The following is a 10,682-nucleotide window of genomic DNA, read 5'->3' as shown; positions in this document are numbered from 1 at the left end:
TCCTAGGCCCACTTTGGTTCTTTATGTTAAATAGTGAGAACAACTTCAGGACACCAAGAGACAGAGGCCAGTTAAAGGACTCATCACTGCCCCTGTTATTCTCTAACCAAGACAACAGAAGCCGCCGTCAGATAGTGACCATCTCTGGGAGGCCCTTTTTTTTTCTGGCATATCTCCAAGCTGTTAGGACCTCCTATTTTCTTGGGGCTGACACAGAGGGGTTGCCCGCAGCCCTCTCTGGCCCAAGCTCTGTTGGGGGGACAGGGCTGCCACTTCAAAGGGGAGTGGTGCCCTCCCTGGAGCCTGGATGGCGCTCAGTGCTGATGCCCAATCTCACCTCCCTTACCTCCTCTGAGCACCGAGACACAAACACAGTGTGTGGGCCACACTTCATTCTTAGTTAGCAACGTGAAACAGCAAGCCAGCCCGAAACCTCTGGACAAAAAAGAGAACACACACAAGAAGTTTGTAGGCGGATGTTGTTTTCTTGTTGCAAACTGCATCGTTTAATCTGTGATCATGATGTAACTTGCTGAATCACCTCAGTGTGTTAACTCTTTTTTTCCCCAGCACGGAGAAGAAAAAGGTCTTTAATTGTATGGTGATTGCCACAAGAGCTAAAAGTTCATAAAGGGGAATCTGACAGGAACTCCCAGAACTTTGGGCAACTATTTCAATTGTTTGAACTTTTTTAAACTGAAATATACCCTATGTTCTAGTTTGCTAATGCTGCCAGGATGCAAAACACCAGAGATGGATTGGCTTTTATAAAGGGGGTTTATTTGGTTACACAGTTACAGTCTTAAGGCCATAAAGTAGCCAAGGTAACACATGAGCAATCGGGTACCTTCACTGGAGGATGGCCAGTGGTGTCCAGAAAACCTCTGTTAGCTGGGAAGGCACGTGGCTGGCGTCTGCTCCAAAGTTCTGTTTTCAAAATGGCTTTCTCCCAGGACATTCCTCTCTAGGCTGCAGTTCCTCAAAAATGTCACTCTTAGTTGCACTTGGGATATTTGTCCTCTCTCAGCTTCTCTGGAGCAAGAGTCTGCTTTCAAGGGCTGTCTTCAACTGTCTCTCATCTGCAGCTCCTGTGCTTTCTTCAAAGTGCCCCTCTTGGCTGTAGCTCCTCTTCAAAACATCACTCACAGCTGCACTGAGTTCCTTCTGTTTGTCAGCTCATTTATATGGCTCCAGTGATTAATTCAGACCCACTCTGAGTGGGCGGGCCAACACCTCCATGGAAATTATCCAATCAGGGTCATCACCCACAGTTGGGTGGGGCACATCTCCGTGGAAACACTCAGAGAATTACAATCTAATTAACACTGATAGGTCTGCCTACACAAGATTACATCAAAGATAATGGTATTTGGGGGTATATAATACATTCCAACTGGCACACCCTATGTAAGGAAAAGTCCATGGGTCAAAGTGTAGAGCTCCGTAAGTTTTCACAGGGCACCAGTGTTCAGCCATGGATCAGGAAATAGAACATCAACAGTTAAATAGGTTTTTAAATGAATATAGCTAGGGGCCAGAGGAGGTTAGGAGCCTCCTCTTTGAGACCTCGTAGCCCTGAAGAATACAGTATTTCAATCTGTATCCCCAGAGCAGCAAGCAGCCATTGAGGTCATTTTAATCACAGTATTGTTACCGAGAAGTCAGGATTTAAGGGCTGATTATGATTACTGAATCATTAAATAGATATTTCCTTTTTCTTTCTGGTATGTTAGAGTAGACAGAAGGAAATACCTGAAACCTGAACTGTAATCCAGTTGCCTTGATCTCTGATAATGATATATAACTTTTATCTTGTTCCCTTGTGATTGCAAAACCCTTGTGACTAACTTTACCTTTTACCCATTTATCCAGTTTTTCGACTTTAAAGTCTTATGATCACTGAAGACAGCCCCTGATATTTACTAATGAAGGGTCTTGGGTCAGCCCAGAACTAACCCACCCCAAGTCCAGAGATATCTTGATAATCGAAGCTCGGTCTAACCAAAATGGGCCTGCGTGACACGTGCAGTAGCTTAGACTTTAACCCACAAGTCATCTATACCTCATTATAAAACTAAAAATCATGCCCAATGTCATATTAAGGCCGCCATTTTCTTACATATGTTTTGTGACTAAGCATGTAAACATCTATGCATGTTCAGTAATTAGATCACTTCTTATTACATCATTTGGGGCCATTGTACTCATTATCCTAAAACCTGCCCATCTTTTGATGCTATAAAACCATCAGAATTACTGCAGTTCAGGCAGACAGGTTTTGGACCGACAGGCCGTCTGTTCTCCTGCTTCGCACCTAGCAATAAACTCTTTCTCTCCTTGAAACCCTGGTGTCTCAGGAACTGGTCATTTGAGGGCATTGAGCAAAAGAACCATTGCCTTGGTCCGGTAACAGTACCACATTTGTGTTTTAAAACGATCACTCTGCCACAGTATGGAGAATGGCTGGAAGAGGATTGGAAGGAGGTCTGAATGGGCCGACCAGTTAGGCAGCTTTTGCATTCATCCAGGTAAGAAAGAAGTTAGTTGGTTCTAAGACAGAACTGTGGCTTCAGCCTAGAAGATGGACCCTGGTAAAGCGAGTGGCAGATTAGAACCACAGCGCCCCACCCCAGGACCCAGCCGACTCCCCCACCCATGCCCTCAAGCCCGGAGTCCCAGAGGAGAAGTCACATACGCAGCTCAGTGCAAACTAACCCAGATCTGGGTTGCTTTAACCTGTTGAGGCAGGTTTGGAGTGCCTCTCCCTTAACCACCAGATTCTTTCTGATTTTATGATTTCTCATAAAACAGAGTTGGATGCCGCCGTAGCCAGCAGAGTGATTACATTCACTATGACACTGTTTATATTTACCTTAGATTCCCAAACTATTCCCAAACCTCCGTAGGTGGGCAGAGGAGGAATGGGAAGGGCGGGATGACGTGACCATCCCTCGGTAGCTTCATATTCCTCCTGGAGAGCTTGATTCGAGTAGTCAGAGGGCTCTGGCATCTCTGGAGTCTGCTGCCAACTGGCTTCTGGGGGGCCAAAGCAGCAGCGGTGGGTGGAATCTAATCCTTGGGGATATGTTTAAGGGGACTGCTACATTCTGTTTTGGGATGCAAACCAACACTTGCCACTTGGGGACAGACAGTGCAGAGAGCGCTTCAGAGGGAACCACTCACTTGAACATATTGCAAACGCCCACTTTTACTATCCATTCTCCATGTAATTCAAATATTTCAAATGTTTAAATCATTCCCACTGGCTTCCCACTTCAGACTAACTCAACACCTGAGGTTATTGCATTACCTTAGAGCCAATTAAACTCAATTCGTTTGAATATTCTTACAAGTCTCTCCAAGACACAAACCATACTGAACCAGTTTGAATATATTATGTTCCCCAAATGCCATTATCTTTGATGTAATCTTGTGTGGGCAGACACTATCAGTGTTGATTAGATTGTAATTCTTTGAGTGTTTCTTTGGAATGTGCCCCACCCAGCTGTGGGTGACGACTCTGATGAGATATTTCCATGGAGCTGTTGCTCCACCCATTCAGGGTGGGCCTTGATCAGTGGAGCCATATAAATGAGCTGACAAACAGAAGGAACTCAGTGCAGTTGTGAGTGACATTTTGAAGAGGAGCAACCGCCAGGGGGACACTTTGAAGAAAGCACAGGAACTGCAGATGAGAGACAGTTTGAAGATGGCCGTTGAAAGCAGACTCTTGCTCTGGAGAAGCTGAGAGAGGACAAATGCCCCAAGAGCAACTGAGAGTGACATTTTGAAGAGGAGCTGTGGCCTAGAGAGGAATGTCCTAGGAGAAAGCCATTTTGAAACCAGAACTTTGGAGCAGACGCTAGCCACACGCCTTCCCATCTAACAGATGTTTTCTGGACACCATTGGCCACCCTCCAATGAAGGTTCCCGATTGCTGATGTGTTACCTTGGTCACTTTATGGCCTTGAGACTGTAACTGTGTAACCAAATAAACCCCCTTTTATAAAAGCCAATCCTTCTCTGGTGTTTTGCATACTGGCAGCATTAGCAAACTAGCACACATACCATCCTTTCAAACAAGTTGTTTATGGCTAGTAGGCCTGTTCCTGACTCCAGCTATCCCTCTCCAGGGAAGCCTCTCAAAGTTTCCAGTTGGAAATAGACAGTCCTGTGGGGATTACCCAATGTTGTCCAGGACACAACCTCACAACCATAAAAACAAGTCAAAACCCAAGGCCTGTTAGCAGTGAGTCAGTTATATGCCATGCATAAACAAGGATCAGCACAGGATGCCTGGGCTGTAGCTCAGGCCCTCCGTAAATGGTAATCCAAAGCAATTATCACCTGTCAATGAGTGTATTCAGCTATTCATTAATTAGATCATATCTACAGAAAATAACCTCAAAGAGAAAGAAACCATTCAAAGCCCAGTTAACTGAGTGCTCTTCTTGAACTTGGCCCCCCAGGTTCATTGTGATGGTCCCCTGCCTTCCTCCAGCTTCATCTCCCTCATTTCCATCTCACCCTCAGGCTTTATGCTCCTGTCGTACTTAGTGTCCATATAACTTATCATCCAAACTGAGACACTTTCAAGACTGAGAGGGGATATATTAATAAGTTTATTGGGACAGCAGGCAAAAACTGAAACCGTTTTGGACAGCCTGGGACTTACGTTCTCCCTACCCATATGGAACCACTTAGTGTTACCATAACAGGTTCCTCCCCCTTCTTAGAACATCCTCTCCTCCTTGAAGCAAGTTCTATAGCCCACTTCTCCATGGAGACTTCCCCAAGGCCCCAGGGGGGCTTGGGCTGTCTTCTCCCTCTGTGTTTCCACTGTCCCTAGCACTTACTACATTCTATATTAATTTCTCTGGTTTCCCCCAAGACCAGTAACCTCTTGAGGACAGATATTTCAGCTTTTCATTTTGCATTATTTAGCCTATTTCAGTCCCGGTTTTTGTTTCTTTGTTTGTTTGCTTGCTTGCTTGCTTTTTGTAGGCACTCAACAAATAGGATTCTAATCCATGATTTTGTGATTTGCCTGGAGAAGGGGGGTGTGTGACAACTAACCTCAAAGGCCTGAAGGGTTGTCACTACAAAGAAGGCCTGGACTTAATTTGGGTGACCATGAAGGATGGAACAAGTATACCAACTGGGAGATACATTTCAGCTCAATTTTAAGAAGAACTTTCTAGCCAACAGAACTACACAGAAACTAGGGATGTTCAATTGACAAATACTAACAAATACTTGGTAGGAATTTTGAGGCAAGGATTCAAGAATGTACTGGATGAATGGCCTGGATAACTGCCTGAGGCTTTGTGATTCATTCATTTATTCATCCATTCAACAAATACTTAGTGGGAACTAAAAGTGCTGGGAGCTCAACGAATTAGCACAAAACCAATAAGCCCACAAAACCACCACACAGAATAAGGCCCCATGCTTGGTGATGAGCAAGACAGATGTGGTCTCTGACCTCTTGAAGTAGTATCTCTTGTAGGAGAGATGCATATTATCATAAGAATTATTGGGTACTAAAAGAAGGCATAAAGGGGTATTGGAGGGTGGGAGTCAGAGACACTTAAGTTGGGACCTGAAGGATGGATTGAGAAAGATTATTTGGTTCTATGACCCTGGACCTATCTAGAGAACTCAGCCTTCTTCTCTCACACCTCCATCACCTGCTCTTTCAGGTGGGTGACCTTCCTGAGTGCTTGCTTAGACCAGTCTACACCTCAGGTCAGGTGCAGGCCTGAGAGTTCCGCTCAGATGACAGGTAACCAAGTAACTTGGATGGTTCCAGGGAAATGCTCATGGGTAAGCCATGTGGGCTCTTCAGCCACGCCCCCTTCTTCCCTCCCTACTTCTTTGAAGAGCCATCAAAAGGCTACTGACACAGAACTCTGGACAGTAAAGGCATAGAGAATACCATGATGGTACCCAGAGAGCCTAGCAGAGACGCAGACTCTCAGACCACTGGCCTCACCAAAGCACCCAGTGGTACATTCCACAATCCAGAACTGCAGGTACAAAGCAGAAAAGACATGGCAGGTGAACACTGGTGGGGAATAGCACCAGGATAACATGGCACCCGTTTATGAAATGTTTCTTTATTATAGTACACAATAATGACAAAAAAGAACTACCAAACAGTAAGCCTTTGCTATGGGCCAGGAACTTACTAGGTGATCACATATGCATTATCTTATTAAATCATCAAACAGTTCCATAAAGTTGGCAGAATTATCATCCCCATTTTACAGATGAGAAAACTGAGGACTATGTGTTGTCAAAATGTGCCTAAGGTCACAAAGCTAGAGATGGCAGGCCTGAGTGTTTCTGGACCCTGTGCTTCTGGCCTCTGTTCTGTGGGCTCTTTCATGGGGTTAATGACAGCCCAACAAAGAGTGGCTCAAAATAAGCCACACTCCACTCTTTGAACCCCAAAGGTAGGTAAGTCCTTAGCAGAGTAGCAGTTTAGCAGGAGAGGAATATAAAACCTGTGTTCACGGCATAGACAAAGACAAAAGAAAAGCAATCAACTAGAGCAAATGTTTTTTTAATTACTTATATTACAAAGAACTTATCTCTCCAATGTAAAAATTAATGCATCCATGTAAGGACTAACAATGGGCAAAGGATATTTTGATGATTAGGTTCATGTGTCAACTTGGCCAGGTGATGGTGTCCAGGTGTCTGGTCAAGCAAGCACTGGCCTAACTGTTACTGCAAGAGCATTTGTGGCTGGTTAATAAACCAGAAGGTTGGTTTATTAAATCATCAGTCAATTGACCGCACCTGTGACTGATTACATCAACAAAGGGCGTGTCTTTGGCAATGAGAAATTCAATCAGCTGGATTTAACCCAATCAGTTGAAGACTTTTAAGGGAGAAAGAGGGAAGACCTACACTTCTTCAGCCAGATAGTATCTCCTGAGGAGTTCATCTAACACCTTCATCGGAGTTGCCAGTCTGCTGCCTGCCCTACAGAATTTGGATGCATGCATCCCCACAGTTGCTGAGACACTTTTATAAAATCTTACATTTACATATATCTCTTGTTGGTTCTGTTTCCCTAAAGAACCCTAATTAGTACAAATTGGTTCCGGGAGTGGTTCATAAGAAATAGAATCTTAAAATGGGCTTTTACAATTGGTTTTCTTCTCTGATTAGATTCAAAGGTACTAATGACTCCATTTCCAATAATCAAGATGACACTGACAGTCCATGGCATCAGTTGGCAATGGAGATACACAAAATATCACCATTTGATTCTCCTAATCAAACTCGTGTTTTTTGACATGTTAACCCAGTTTTGCAGAGTTAAGAGGTATAATGACGTTGGCTGGTTGCTCTTAGATACACTTGATAAAGTTATAAGAGAAAGGGACAAGCTAAAATCTAATTTGAAACTTAAGCACCGTGTGACAGACATAACGGGTTTCTGCGTGCCCTGAAAGAAAATTTTATTTCCTGTGGCTGGAGACTTGAGATTTCTGAAAACTAAACCCAGAGTCTCATTGTGCAAGTAGCATATTTACAATGTAAACTAAAATCTCAATCACGCAGGGTGTCTGCTGTTAAAGTAAAGGCACTGATTGGAAAAGAATGGGATCCTAAAACTTGGGATGGGGACATATGGACTGAGAATAGTGGCAGTGAGGACACTGGAACCCTGGATTCTGCTGAGTCTTTGCTAGATATACCTATATTGGTCTGCCCTGAAGAAGCAGCAACCGCCCCTCCCCTCCATCTCCAATCTGCCCTGAGGGACAGCTACCCAACCTCCAGCTTGCTTTGAGGAAACAGCTTCCCGACCTCCAGTCTGCCTTGAGGAGCCTGCCATTCAACTTCCTTCTAAAGAGATTAACCTTCCAGTGTCTGCTAAACCTGCTATTACCTCTCCTGAGGAAGCAGCCCTCACTCCTCTGTCTGGAGAGGGTAATCCTGTTTGACCGGATAAAATTGCAACAGAATGTCCTGAGATAATTGGCTTGAGGGATATTTCTAATTCTTTCCATGACCACCCCGCCACCACTCTTTTCTTCAAGACCTATAACTAAAGTCCCAACAGGCCCGGAAGGATGAGGTACAAAGTGTAACCCATGAGGAAGTATGCTATATTCCAAAAGAACTGCATGAGTTTTCCAACTTATACTGACAGAAATCAGGGGAATATGTGTGGGAATTGATATTAAGGGTGTGGGATAATGGTGGAAGGAATGTAAAGTTGTATCAGGCTGAATTTATTGATATGGGCCCACTAAGCAGAGATTCTGCTTTCAATGTTGTAGCTCAAGGGGTTAGAAAGGGTGTTAACAGTTTGTTGGGGTGGTTGGCTGAAACATGGATCAAAAGGTAGCCAGCATTACCTGAGGTCCAAATGCCAGAACTGCCCTGGTGTAATGTAGATGACAGGATTCAAAGGCTTAGAGAGGTTGGAATGTTAGAGTAGATTTATCATGGAAGATCTGCTCACACAGCCCTGGAATGTCCAGAGGATACACCTTTTATCAGAACTGTGAGGAATAAATTTGTGAGACTAGCTCCATCATCCCTGAAGAGTTCTGTAGTCACCCTTCTCTGTAGGTCAGATATTACTGTGGGAACTGCTGTCACTGAGCTGGAATCCTTAAACACAATGGGGATAATCAGATCCTGAGTCAGCAGAAGCCACAAGGCAGCAGTTAATTGCCAAAGACAAGATGGGCATGGCTACCATAATGAAAAATGGACACAAGGCAGCAGTCAAAATAATCTGTCTTGCAGAGACTTACGGCATTGGCTAGTAGATCATGGAGTACCTAGAAGTAAAATAGATGGGCAGTCTACTAAATTCTTGTTTGATCTGTATAAGCAGAAGAATTCTAGGTTAAGTAAACAAAAGTCTAACTTGAATTACAAAACATAGAGTCTAGGCCTCTTAATCAATTCCCAGACTTGAGACAGTTTACAGACCCAGAGCTCCTTGAATGAGGGGAAGGCCAAGTACCCTTGGGGAAGGACCCTGTTACACTGCCCAAATTTTATATTGTTAATCTTCCTCTCAGTCTTCCCCCAAGGGGACCTACAGCATTTTACCAGTGTAACTGTGCATTGGGGAAAAGTAAATGATCAGATATTTTGGGGATTATTAGATACTAGTTCAGAAGTGACATTAATTCCAGGAGACCCAAAACATCACTCTGGTCCACCAGAGTAAGGGCTTATGGAGGTCAGGTGATCAATGGAATTTTAGCTCAGGCCCATCTCACAGTGGGTCCAGTTGGTCCATTGACCCATTCTGTGGTGATTTCCCCAGTTCCAGAATGCATAATTGGAATAGACATATTCAGCAACTGGTAGAATCCCCACATTTGTTCCCTAACTCATGGAGTGAGGGCTATTATGGTAGGAAAGGCCAAGTGGAAGCCACTAGAACTGCCTCTGCCTAGCAAAACAGAAAACCAGAAGCAATACTGGATTCCTGGAGGGATTGCAGAGATTGATGCCACTCTTAAGGACTTGAAGGATGCAGGGGTGCTGATTTCCACCACATCCCCAATCAACTCTCCTATTTGGCCTGTGCAGAAAACAGATGGGTCTTGGAGGATGACAGTGGATTATCATAAGCTTAACCAGGTGGTGACTCCAATTGCAGCTGCTGTTCCTGATGTAGTGTCATTGCTTGAGCAAATCAACATATCCCCTGGTACCTGGTATGCAGCTATTGATCTGGCAAATGCTTTTTTTCTCAATAGCTGTTAGTAAGGACCGCCAGAAACAGTCTGCATTCAGCTGGCAAGGCCAGCAGTATACCTTCACTGTCCTACATCAGGGGTATATCAACTCTCCAGCCCTATGTCGTAATATTGTCCGCAGGGAATGTGATCATTTCTCCCTCCCACAAGACATCACACTGGTCCATTATATTGATGATATGTTGATTGGGCGCAGTGAGCAAGAAGTAGCAACCACTCTAAATTTGTTGGTAAGGCATTTGTAAGTCAGAGGATAGGAGATAAATCCAACAAAAATACAGGGGCTTTCTACCTCAGTAAAATTTCTAGGTGTCCAGTGGTGTGGGGCATGTCGAGCTATCCCTTCTAAGGTGAAGGATAAGCTGTTGCATCTGGCCCCTCCTATGACAAAAAAAGAAGTACAATGCCTAGTTGGCCTCTTTGGATTTTGGAGACAACATATTCTTCACTTGGGTGTGCTATTCCAGCCCATTTACTGAGTGACCAGAAAAGCTTCTAGTTTTGAGGAGGGGACCAGAACAAGATTTCTGCAACAGGTCAAGGTTGCTGTGAAAGCTGCTCTGCCACTTGGACCATATGATCCAGCTGATCTGATGGTGTTGGAACTGTCAGTGGCAAATACAGATGCTGTTTGGAGCCTATGGCAGGCTTCTATAAGAGAATCACAACACAGGCCCTTAGGGTTTTGGTGTAAAGCCTTACCATCCTCTGCAGATAACTACTCTTCTTTTGAGAAACAGCTTTTGGCCTGCTATTAGGCCTTAGTAGAGATAGAACGCTTAACCATGGGCCACCAAGTTACCATGAGACCTGAGTTGGGCATGCACAGCAGCCCTCCATCATAAAATGGAAAGGGTCCTGAAGGCACAAGGAAGTTACATGAGGAAGTGACCCAAATGCCCATGGCCCCCACTCCTTCCACCTTACCTTCTC

This window comes from Choloepus didactylus, chromosome 15, assembly GCF_015220235.1.
Source record: "Choloepus didactylus isolate mChoDid1 chromosome 15, mChoDid1.pri, whole genome shotgun sequence".
NCBI classification, from domain to species: domain Eukaryota; kingdom Metazoa; phylum Chordata; class Mammalia; order Pilosa; family Megalonychidae; genus Choloepus; species Choloepus didactylus.
This window is presented reverse-complemented; position numbering follows the sequence as displayed.